Raw genomic sequence first — 11,292 nt, forward strand, 5'->3', positions numbered from 1 at the left:
GAACTAAGAGCTCAGTTCTAGTGAACGTGGAAGTCATTCTGCGCAACCACCATACTCGACGACATGTAGCTGGAATGCACTTGGCTTCTACTATTTTATACATTACTCTCTCTTTCTTCTCTCTCTCTCTTCTCTCTCTCTCTCTCTCTGTGCGGAAGATATCTTTTCTCTGCTAATTTAATGATGCTGAAAAATTATGTAGTAGTTGACTTTTTTAATGTATCTCGTACCGTTTCTGAGTTAAGGACGTTATGTTGAATTTCGGGGGCGGTCAAATGGCAGTGTAAGAGGCTTCTTTGTATAACGCATAGCGGCTTTACTTTCATCTTTTACCATTAATGAGTTATTGTGGCAATTTTTCGTACTTTTATTACCGTTAATAATGACTGTAGTATATATTGCAATTCAAACTATTTCTGCAATATTATGTGAATTTTAATAGCGCTACATTGCGAAACAGATTCTGTAAAACAAACTGATCAATTTAAAATTAAGAATAAGTGTTCATAGCAAAATTTCAAACATTAAATGTCCCTAAATAGATAAATATTGGGTCCCTCCGATAGTTCAATACTGGCTTCTTTATTCTTCACTAATTTTATATGAATTAGATTCTTTACTCATTTATAACTTCGAAAAAAAGAAAAAACAAATTAAAAAAAAAAAACTTGCATCGGCCGGGAATCGAACCCGGGCCGCCCGCGTGGCAGGCGAGCATTCTACCACTGAACCACCGATGCTACACGCTATGCGTTCGAGCATTTAAACAAAGCACGCGAATTGTCCTACATAAAGGAATCATCCTCTTCATGGAAAAGAGATAACACATGAAGTCATGAATAAGCTAAGCAAATAGTTGGAAAGATTCCTCCGGTGCTTGCGGTGAAGCTAACTTCGTCACGCCGAGTGCCTCTTTAGCAGGGCCGCGGAGTCGGAAGAAACATTGCCAACTCCGACTCCGACTCCAGGATATTGAAACGTCAGACACCGACTCCGGCTTTTTTTTTTCCAAATCCCCTTTCCTCATCGGAGGGGGGGGGGTGGACCCTTAAACAGAGATTGGAAATATTAATTTCTTTTTATGAAATTTTCGCGTTATATTTGACCGTAAACCTAAAATGCATACAACGTTAGAAATTCAATTCCAAAACCAAATCATCCAATAGTTGCGATTTCTTAAGAGATATTACCTAAAAATTCCATTTCTAAAAAAAAATTGAATAGGATTAATTTGCTTCCCTTTAATGTCTAACTTAAAGAGGTTAACTTTAATGTTCAACCTTCCCCTTAATGTTTGAGGGTACCACCTGAACTTAATCTCAATGTTTATAAAAATTGAAATACTTTAATTCTGAAAAATGTCTCCAATAATATCCCCCTAAATCTTAAATTTCATCTTAAAAATGTCAACGAAAATATTGCACTATATTGCGGGGAAAGGTCGGGTACATGTACGTTTGGAGCAAATTTTACCCAAAATGCGGTGGTATATAGTTTTGTGTGAATATCTTTTACTATAGCTACATTTCTTGGCTCAATTTTTAATTTTAGTTTTGTTGACAGCTTTAGAATTATCTTTAATAAGAAGATTTTAGGATTAACTACTATTATTGAGTGTTGTAACCAGGAAATCATGTATTGATTTTATTTTGAACTTTTTAATGATAACCAAGCTTTCTCAGATAAAGTCTTTAGATTAAAAAAAAAAAAAAAAACATTTTAATTTTATCGGATCTTTTGACTTTGCGCTTTCAGGCCAAGCCAACAAATACTTCTTTGAATTTACCAAGCACCCTCAGAAGTTTTCCGACTTGCTCAAGCGATTCATACATTCCTTTTATTATTTTATAACTGATATCGAGATTTTTTAAAAAAAATTGTTTTTACTTGAAAGTGATTACTTAGTAAATGTTAGGCAACAAAACTGTTTGCTGACAGTTGCTATGACTTAAATAAAGTTAAAAAATAAGCAAACTAGGATACGGCGCAGGTAGATGTTACAGAAAGCTCGATAAACAATCAAGCCAGCTGGTTGCCACAAGGACAAGCATTTTCTTATTAGTAGCATGTAATCAAATTAATAGGTAGTCAGTTTTTAAAAAATGCAAGGAGAGTCATAGAAAATTTAAGAAATAAAAAAACCCCAGAGTCGCAGTCGGCATGTTTTCGATCAACTCCGACTCCTTAACCCCAAAATCAGTCCGACTCCGACACTGACTCCACAGAATTTTAGTCGAGTTTGGAGGAGGAACAACAAGTTCTCATTGCTTGAAAGAAATATACAGTTCCCTTTCCGTGTATTAATAACAAGATATCTATTCCGAAATTCCAAACAGTTTACGAAATATATTTTGAACTCATTAAAAAAAAATATTTTATCAGAATTGTACAATTTTTTTAGGAAAATGTATCTTAGTATACCATTCGTGTACACTAATTCATTCATTCGTGTACGCTAATTTCTATTACAATAGAAAAAAGTTAATCCTTGTCATGGACACTTACCATATTGCCTTCCCTCCTCCCCAGCTCTGCTCTAGATCAGTCGTCGCCAGTCACCAACAGGCGACCATTTCGTTAAAAATAGCTACCAAAAAAATCAAATCTTAGTCGCCAAATGTGGTGACCGTGAGTTTCTTTATTTGTGAAAATTCATATCGTATTTCGTGATACGACAACACGTTTCCAATCCTTATGCGTTTATCGAATCAGTCAATTCCACCTTGGTGACAATTTCCCTCTCTTAAAAAGGGGCCAATATTTTTCAAGTCAGAAAGTTTTAATATTGACAACCAATGATATTCATAGTACATTCCCAACAATTACAACTCTGGCAAAAAAATATTCACAGATTTTTTTTGCACGTCGTTATTTTTGCACATAATTTGATGTGCTCATGATTCCAATTGCTTATTCATTGCCACTTATTATTTCGTCATCAAAAATTACGTTCAGCTGAAGGACAGTGATTTATTGATTACATTACATCATTCGAGATAAAACCCAAGTTTAAAACACGATCATCAACGTAAAACCTATCTATGAAAAAAAAAAAAAAAAAAACAATAAAATCTCCAAAAACGTCTAAAATTTATTTCCTTCTCTTCACCATTCACCAGAAAATTCACTATTATTCTTATGCTAAACAAATTTCAACATTACCAGTCATTTGGTAGTTATAAGGCATTCCAATCGATCGTGAGTAGAAAAAAAATAAATTACAGATTTTCTACGCACTTGATTGGTTTTACGCATAATTTGACTAACATGCAGAAGGGGAACTGAACCCTCTCAAAACAAGCTCAAAACCACTCAACGTAAATAAGGATTTAAAATTTTTAAGCTTATATTTGAAAATCTTTCATAGTACTTGGGCTCCTCCCAAAATAATTTTCTATATACGCTTTTGATAAAACGCCTTCATGATTAGAAATGCTTTTTAATTGGCCAATTTTCTTCCTTCATCGAAAACTGCTGGGGCCGTGGTGGCCTGATCGGTAAGGCATTGGACTTGGGGTCGGAGGGTCTCGGGTTCGATCCTCGCTGGTCGAAGATCCACCGTCGTCATTAATGGTGACTGGGCGACGTTAAATATGCTCGTGGTCACAATGTCCTCCAAGTGAAACGATGCCTCTGAGGGTGCCAGGCCAGAAAGTTATTCGGCTCCTGGCCTGGTTCTAAATTCTCGAACTATCCATAGATGGCACCTCCATCTATTGTGTTGTCTTCTGAAGGCAAGGCGCCTGGCACGCAGTCCTTCATTGTTTGAGGGTCAGAGGTTACTTTGATAGTTGATCAAAAATTGCGTTCAGCTGGACCATGATCTGTTGATTGTACTAAGACATCCTTTGAAATAAATTACACGTTTAAAAGTCCTTGTTGCCAATCTACGGAAAAAAAAGCTTAATAATATCTCGAACCATTCAAAATTTACTCCCTTCTCTTAAAAATTCAATATTATTCTCCAGCAGGGTAAATTTCAAGACCGATTGAGACAGTGAGAAGCAAAAGGGGTGTAACTGGGCTTTTTAAAGTTTTGAGTAAAACGCGTTTAAAGTTCAGATCCTAGGTAGGCTGTTATTAGAAACGTTTCCCAAAACAGAGGAGAGTTTCTCCTAACATTTAGTCTGGTTATCTCCATTGCGTCCCTTTGCTTCTCATTGCCTCAACTTGCGACTGGTATGAACTCATTCGCAGACTTTCTATGAAAGCTATTGGTTCTACGCATAACTTGACTAACATGCCCTCATGGCACTAATTGCTCTTGAGTTGGCACTTTTTAGTCTGCCATCAAAAACAACTTTCAGTCGAAGGACCATGATTTACGCTATGACATCATTTGAGATAGATAAATTCCAAGTTTAAAACGTAGTCATCCGTACTTGTACCAAAGTATAAAAATAATAATTTCTCACAACTTTCAAAACCTGTTTCCTGCTCTTAAAAACTCACCATTATTCTTAATCTGTGCAAATTTTAATATTACTAGTAATTTGGTAAATATAGGGCATTCCAACTTATTGTGACTGCGCCAAAAAGTTATTTGTAGATTTTCTGCGTTCAAAATTGGTTCATTTCATTAACATCTCTCATGATACTAATTGCTTATTCATGGCTTTTTTTTTTTTTTTGTTACATTATTAAAACTCACTTCCAACCAAAGAACTATTAAATGTTGATTGCACTACGCGTCACTTCAGACAGCGCTGTAAGTTTGACAGCCGCAACAAAACTTTTTTGCGGCAAATGTTGTTGCAATCGCTGTTGCTTCAATAAAACTATGAGAGAACTATTTTTACTTCCTTTTACAAAAAAGGAAGTATTGTATTCGCAAAAAAATTTTCACCCAAAAATCGGCCTTAATTTCCATTTTTCTCACCCCTGAATGAATGTTGAGTATTTTTTTTCGACCCGATCACACGTGGATATATGCCTAGAAACGTACAGACACCCGAAATATCCATTTGACGACCCCCAAGTTAATTACAACGAATTTTCTCGTGACGACCGTATGTACGTATGTATGTGCGTATGTGTGTATGTGTGTATGTATGTCGCATAACTCAAGAACGGAATGTCCTAGAAAGTTGAAATTTGGTACTTAGACTGCTAGTGGGGTCTAGTTGTGCACCTTCCCTTTTGGTTGCATTCGGATGTTCCTAAGGGGGTTCTTTTGCCTCCTTTTGGGGGGAAATCATTGTTAATTTAGATGTAAACTCAAGGTGTGGTGTAATTTGTCGGACACTAGGCAATGTATCGCCAGTCTTTTGGTCGCCAAGTTTTATCGCCAACTTGGCGACTAATTTTGCAAGTTTTTTTTTAGTTTTTTTTTTAAATTTGGTTTTAATTTGTCCACTGTTGGTGATATTTAGAAAGTAAACAATTGAATCAGATTAAAATTGCCAATAATGGGGAAATGACATTAAATTGGAGTAAAAGGAAGTTATGTGATGCACACATCAGCTCTTTAGCTCTGCTTTCACAAAACTAAGATTTCTTATCCTTCATTTGTGATTTATTTGATCAACTAGCAAAAATACAAGGCATTGCCTGGGTCAGTAATAATTGTGATAAACAATCGCTACTTTCATTCGTTTTCTGCTTTAACTAAAAGAACTCAAAACGCATCGCTTTGATGTGATTAAAAATTGAGCTTGTTCTTTACCCATACAAGTAAAATAGCAATAAGTAAAAAGAACAAAATAGTATTCAGTTAGAAAAACGAAAGCACGACATTTAAGCATATAAATATTTGAAGAATTTCCAAAATATGAAATGTCACTTGTTTAAAACGATTTATCAGTTAATATTTCTTTCTTTCTTTCTTCTTCTTCTTCTTTTTTTATTTATTTATTTATTTATTTATTTATTTATTTTTTTTTTTTGAACATAAAACTTTTTCTACATAAATATTGGAATACAAACGGTTTTGAAAATGTAGCCGCCCGTAATCCCACTATACTTGCTTTAGTTATTTTAGGAAATTTCAATTATTGTGGGTTCTTGGTGCGATTTAAAATGTTATCAAATTTACGGTAATCGTTTTGGGATACCTTGGAAAATGCTCCCCCTTCCTACTTTGTGAAACTGTATGTTATTAATTTTCGTGAAAGAGATATTGTTGCCAAATACTGAGAGATTTTTGGTGACCATAAAATGATGCCAAACATTTTCTTGCGAAATAAGTAGTAAAACTTCGCCAGTATTTGAAATTGTGCACAATAACAAACTAATGGAAGTTTTTGTGCTGTTTATAGATTTGCCTAATTTAGTTTGTGGATTATTTTACATTTTAACAGAAATTTTAAAGATTCTTTTAATTGCGATACTTCGGTTACATTGTAAAATGAAAGCCGAGAAACATTATTACGTAGTCTTTGGCTGCAGAAACAGCGCCAGTTGAAAAGATTGCCTTACGTTATAATTGAATCGTTATGATTAATTATTACTATGCTGTTATTTCTATGAAATTAATATATGTATTTAGTAACTGATTTCCAATTGTATGTTTAATGAAGAAACTCGTTTGTAGGTAATAAATTTAAACACATTTTTAAAAGACTCTTTCTCTCAGAATAGGGAAAAATAGGCTTCTCTGCCTATATGTTACAGACAAATTAGTGGAAATCTTTTATGTGATTGAGAAAAATGGATGTCATTTTTGAAATCAGCGCACCCAATAGAATAAAAATCACTCATTACCGTACAATCACTTTTTCATGACCCGAATTTTGCATGCCTGTGTATAGTTTTTGACAATAAGCACTTTCTATTTTCCAGCTGTTGCAAAAATCAATTGTCTTTTTACTTAGTTCCGTTATCGATTATTGGCATAGATGAATCGATTATTTCAGAAAGGGCATAAGTCCAACTAATGCAACTTTTCAGGAATCAATAAATAGTGATTATTTCATTTAGTAAGTAAATTTTACGTGAAGTAAATTTTACGAAAAATTTTATGACTAATCTAACCACAAGTAGGATCATTGCCTCACCTTAAATTACGTTTCCTTCCGTCACTGAATTTTTTTTTTTTTTTAAATTTTAATTAAGTCTTATGCCCTTTCTGCAATAAATATCCTGAAAGACTTGTTTAGAGTGATAAAAATGTAAATCAAGTGAAACAAATTTGTTTCAAACTGATTTATGACAATAAAAAATACTATAAATAAGTGACAAAAATAATTAGTGAAGTCCATATTCATAAAGTCATTATCTTAAGAAAATACATCGTGTATTTTAGTCTTTCTCTCGTCTTATTTAAGTGAAATAATAAAGATTGGTGTCACAAAAAAAATACAAAAATTAACAAACTGAGATAAAAATAAAAGTTTTACGTGTGTAATAAAACTATATTCATATTCATCAAATACATCCTCTATGGAAATCTTTTTTTCTATCCTTCTTTTGTCTAGTTTTGTGTACCGAGTACCATGTACTTATTAGTATGATTATGTTCAAATTTGCACTCAATAATCAACTTGATATTTGTTATTTCATCCAACAATATGAAAATTTTCCTTTTATACTCAATATTGGCAAAGGCAGTTCAGCCGACAAACGTTACTTTGCAATATTCTCTTGAAAACCGTCTATGAAATGCTAGCTTGAAACCGTTCCTTTGATGTTCTATCATATATTTAAACATCTTGAATGTTGATAATTGAAAACATTTGTCGCCCAATAAAATCTTTTTCCAAAATCTCAATTTGAGAAATAAGTCCTCTTAAAAAATGAAGGGCACCAGTTTTAGCAGTTACAAATTTCATTGTTTTCAACAAATTTGACGGTGAATATTGATGTAATTTCAGGATTTCACTAATACGAGATTGGCTTTCACATGGTTATAATCTGCCATATCTGTTTAACATTCTTCTTACTGTCCCAAAATCCCGGTCGCAAAGAACAAACAAATGTCCTCTCAGAGGAAAGTCATCAGCAATTTTGTTAAATTTCTTCAGTATTATTTCTACAAAAATTCTCCTGCAGTGTTGTTTTTATTTTGACCAGCGTATATCTCACTGAAAGCATACAGTTTTTTCGCAGTTAATAGAATGATCTTAATAAAACCTCTGAGAAATTAGCGAATTTCATACCAATTCCGTGATTTTGAACCCCGCTCCCCCCCCCCCCGAACTGACAAACCTACCATTACCGAAAGTAGGCTAGATCAAAGGAGTTATTTGTTTTTAATCATTACGCCAAAAAATCTGGTTCTTCTATGATCTTGCCACTGCGCCTTACTATCTTTCTTCGCGTTTAGTGCAAAAAGGGAAGCATTTAGTGCCCTTTCTCCACAAAGCGAAAAATGTGGCCCCAAAATAAAGTGCTTTGTTGTACAAGGAATGACTTCCCTGCTACACATGTCGATGTCTCTACATACAAATATGTAAAAACCACAGCCAACTCAATTTTGAAAAAAATGTGACCTATGCCCTTTCTTCAATAATCAATTCAGATGAGGATAAAATCCTAAGGAAACAATACATTTCATGCTTGCTCCAGAGAAGCCTTGATTCATTATTTTTATCATGATAGCTTTTAATATTGCTGTTGTAAGGCAAAGAATTTTTGTAACGATGGGTATTATGTTTAATCAGTTAATTGGGAAATTACATGCAATTTACTGTTCTCCATCGTAACTTTTTTAAACTAAGTTTTTTAGAAATAAATTATAGCCTATGTTGCTTCCTGAGCATGTAGCTATCAATTGTGAAAAAATGGTTAAAATCGGTCCAGTAATTTTGAAGCTTACCCCTGACATACATACAGAAGTGCCATTTATGGTAAGGGAGGTGGTGACAAAATTTGCAATTCGCTAAGAAAGGCTCAACAAATTCTTATCAAAATGTGTCTTCTCTTGGCAAATATATTTTTTTTAATTCTGAATTTTCATAACTAAAGCCAAAATTAACAAAAACTAAATTCCCAAATAAAAAAGAGCTGCGTCGGCCGGGAGTCGAACCCGGGTCAACTGCTTGGAAGGCAGCTATGCTAACCGTTATACCACCGACGCTTTGGGTTAACACAAAACCAAAACTATCTTCTAGCCGTGATATAGGTTACAAACTTTTTCATTTGTCTGGAGTTTGTAAATGCGTTAAAAATTTTCTCAAAACGCTCTTGCGCTAGACGAAAAAGGTCTTTTTCGCCAAGCAATTCTTTCTCAACGTTAGTTAAAGTTAATCATGCCTAAGCTTAGATACGGAATTAGTCACTACACTTGTAAATAGCTTATCTGTATTTTTTCTAGCAAGTTATTTGTATTATTGTAGAAGTAAATGGTTGTGTAAAACATCCAAATGCACAAAAATGTAAAAAAGTTTTCTTGCGTGAAAATACGATTAAATTTTGCATAAAAGGAAAAATAAAAGAACACAAGAATAAAATAAAGGCAATATTGTTATTGAAATGGTGCTACATAATGATCTACTAAGAATGGAGTTAAAGTTAAGCATTTGATGAATTCGGAGTTTATTTCCGAAGCAATTTTAGTCGGACGCGTATTTCACTATTCAGAAGTCTATTTGTGATTATAGAACTATATTAACTAAATTTTCTTTTCCCTTTGTGTTCTATTCATTTTGAGAGCTATTTCTCCGAATATATTTATAACTTTTTCTAGTTCCATCTTTTTTATCTTTTACTCCGGTTTAGGGACATGGAACCTCAGTGACCCTACCACCTACTAGTTTTAACTGGTTTTATCAGAATTTAATAACACGGCAAGCTAAGGCAAGTGTGTTATTGGAACCTCCACAAATTCGGCATAATAGGGAAGTTGCAACCTATTAAATGTTCATATTTTGGCTAATGGATATTGTTAATTGACCCTCAAAACTAAAAAATTCACTATCGCCGAATTTTAAAACACCGTGATTGATTTTTAATGAATTTTTAAAAATCCACGCGCAAAAGTGCGCTGTTCTGAAACGTCACGAGCTTACGTCACAGGGCACTAATGGGCAGCCTTCCGCCGAAGATCCCTTGTTTTTGCTACGGACATTTCGAGCGCGCAGATATTTTTATTTTTCAGAAATTCAATAATCCTTTTGAACACACTATGGAGGCCGGATTCGTTAAAGCACAATCTAAATAATCTTCCTCGAGTAACATCAATGATGATATTCGAATATCTCCGAGAGGATGAGAGGTTTAATGTTCCAGAAACGCGAGGAGATAAGCCTTTTGCGTTTCGTCTTCGAAGTCGAATGCACGTCCTTCGGCTTCTCCCCTATCGGAAGAGCGCATGACGTCACTTCCTATGCCATTTGACGTCACAAGCGCTTGAACGTTAAAAATTAATTTAAAAATACAGTCAAACCTTGATATCTCGAACCTCCTTATCTCGAAACCCTTGATGTCTCGAAACAAAAATTTTCCCCAGCATTTTCTATAAAAACCCCTATGTATTTTCCTTAGTTATCTCGAAATTTATTTTTCGAAACCCTCTATATATCGAAATTTTTGCACAGAAGCAAGGTTCAATTGTCGTTTTGCTTTGGCAATTTTTGTAGTAAAACCAGTTCCAGAGAAAATTGCTTAACGTTTTTCATCCCTTTTCTTCGAAATATTGTGAATAGGGGATTGGGGCAAGATAATAGGGGAGTGTTGGCATGAAAGGGTTGCAGTGTTTTCCCAAGAGTTTAGAATCTTTGTGCATTTCTCTCGAACATGTTGTCCACTTTGAGGAAAGGGGTTCGATTTTTCGTCCGTCGGTCTTCAAGCGAAAACGGAAAATGCGTTCCTCATTTTCATCATTCAACTTTTTTAACTTTTACAAAATGGCTGCTGAGAACTTTTTGAATTTGAGGTTCCTGGGTAAAGATAAAATTAGAATTTTTTAATTTTTAGGCGAAAAAACCAATTTAAAATTGTTGTTCATTTCAAAATCTTATCCTGTGCACTTTCGACAATTAGAAATATAAAATATATAAATGCATATAGCGTACGTGTGTGTAAATGTGAGAGTTACTAGTGTAATTTTTTTAAAACCTTAATAATTTGAAAACTCGATATCTCGAAATTTTTCCTCGTTCCGAGAGATTTGAGATATCGAGGTTGTACTGTAACTACTTATCGTATCGCAAACATTTTTTCACCTATGATGTTCAAACATGTTACTCTATCATATAAAAATAAAATTGAAAAATCGAAAACTTCCCTATTCGACAGAGAAAGGAGTCTTTGACACCCTGCCTGTACTCAAGGTAACAGCTAGTGACTGGCACCCAGATTTCGAACCGACGAATTTAAAAAGAAGGTTCTCAACATATAACTATTGGGTATTTG

The 11,292-nt window shown here is 34.2% G+C and overlaps 2 non-coding genes across 2 annotated transcripts; both read right to left on the reverse strand.

Moving 5' to 3' along the window:
• Nucleotides 1–669: 669 nt before the first annotated feature.
• On the reverse strand, nucleotides 670–740 carry Trnag-gcc (transfer RNA glycine (anticodon GCC)). Its single transcript has one exon. It is a non-coding gene; the product is annotated as a tRNA-Gly (tRNA).
• Nucleotides 741–8,944: 8,204 nt separating this feature from the next.
• Nucleotides 8,945–9,016, reverse strand: Trnag-ucc (transfer RNA glycine (anticodon UCC)). The gene has a single exon. It is a non-coding gene; the product is annotated as a tRNA-Gly (tRNA).
• Nucleotides 9,017–11,292: the final 2,276 nt, after the last annotated feature.

The sequence above is a fragment of the Uloborus diversus genome, chromosome 7 (genome assembly GCF_026930045.1).
Source record: "Uloborus diversus isolate 005 chromosome 7, Udiv.v.3.1, whole genome shotgun sequence".
In the NCBI taxonomy this organism is placed as follows: Eukaryota; Metazoa; Arthropoda; class Arachnida; order Araneae; family Uloboridae; genus Uloborus; species Uloborus diversus.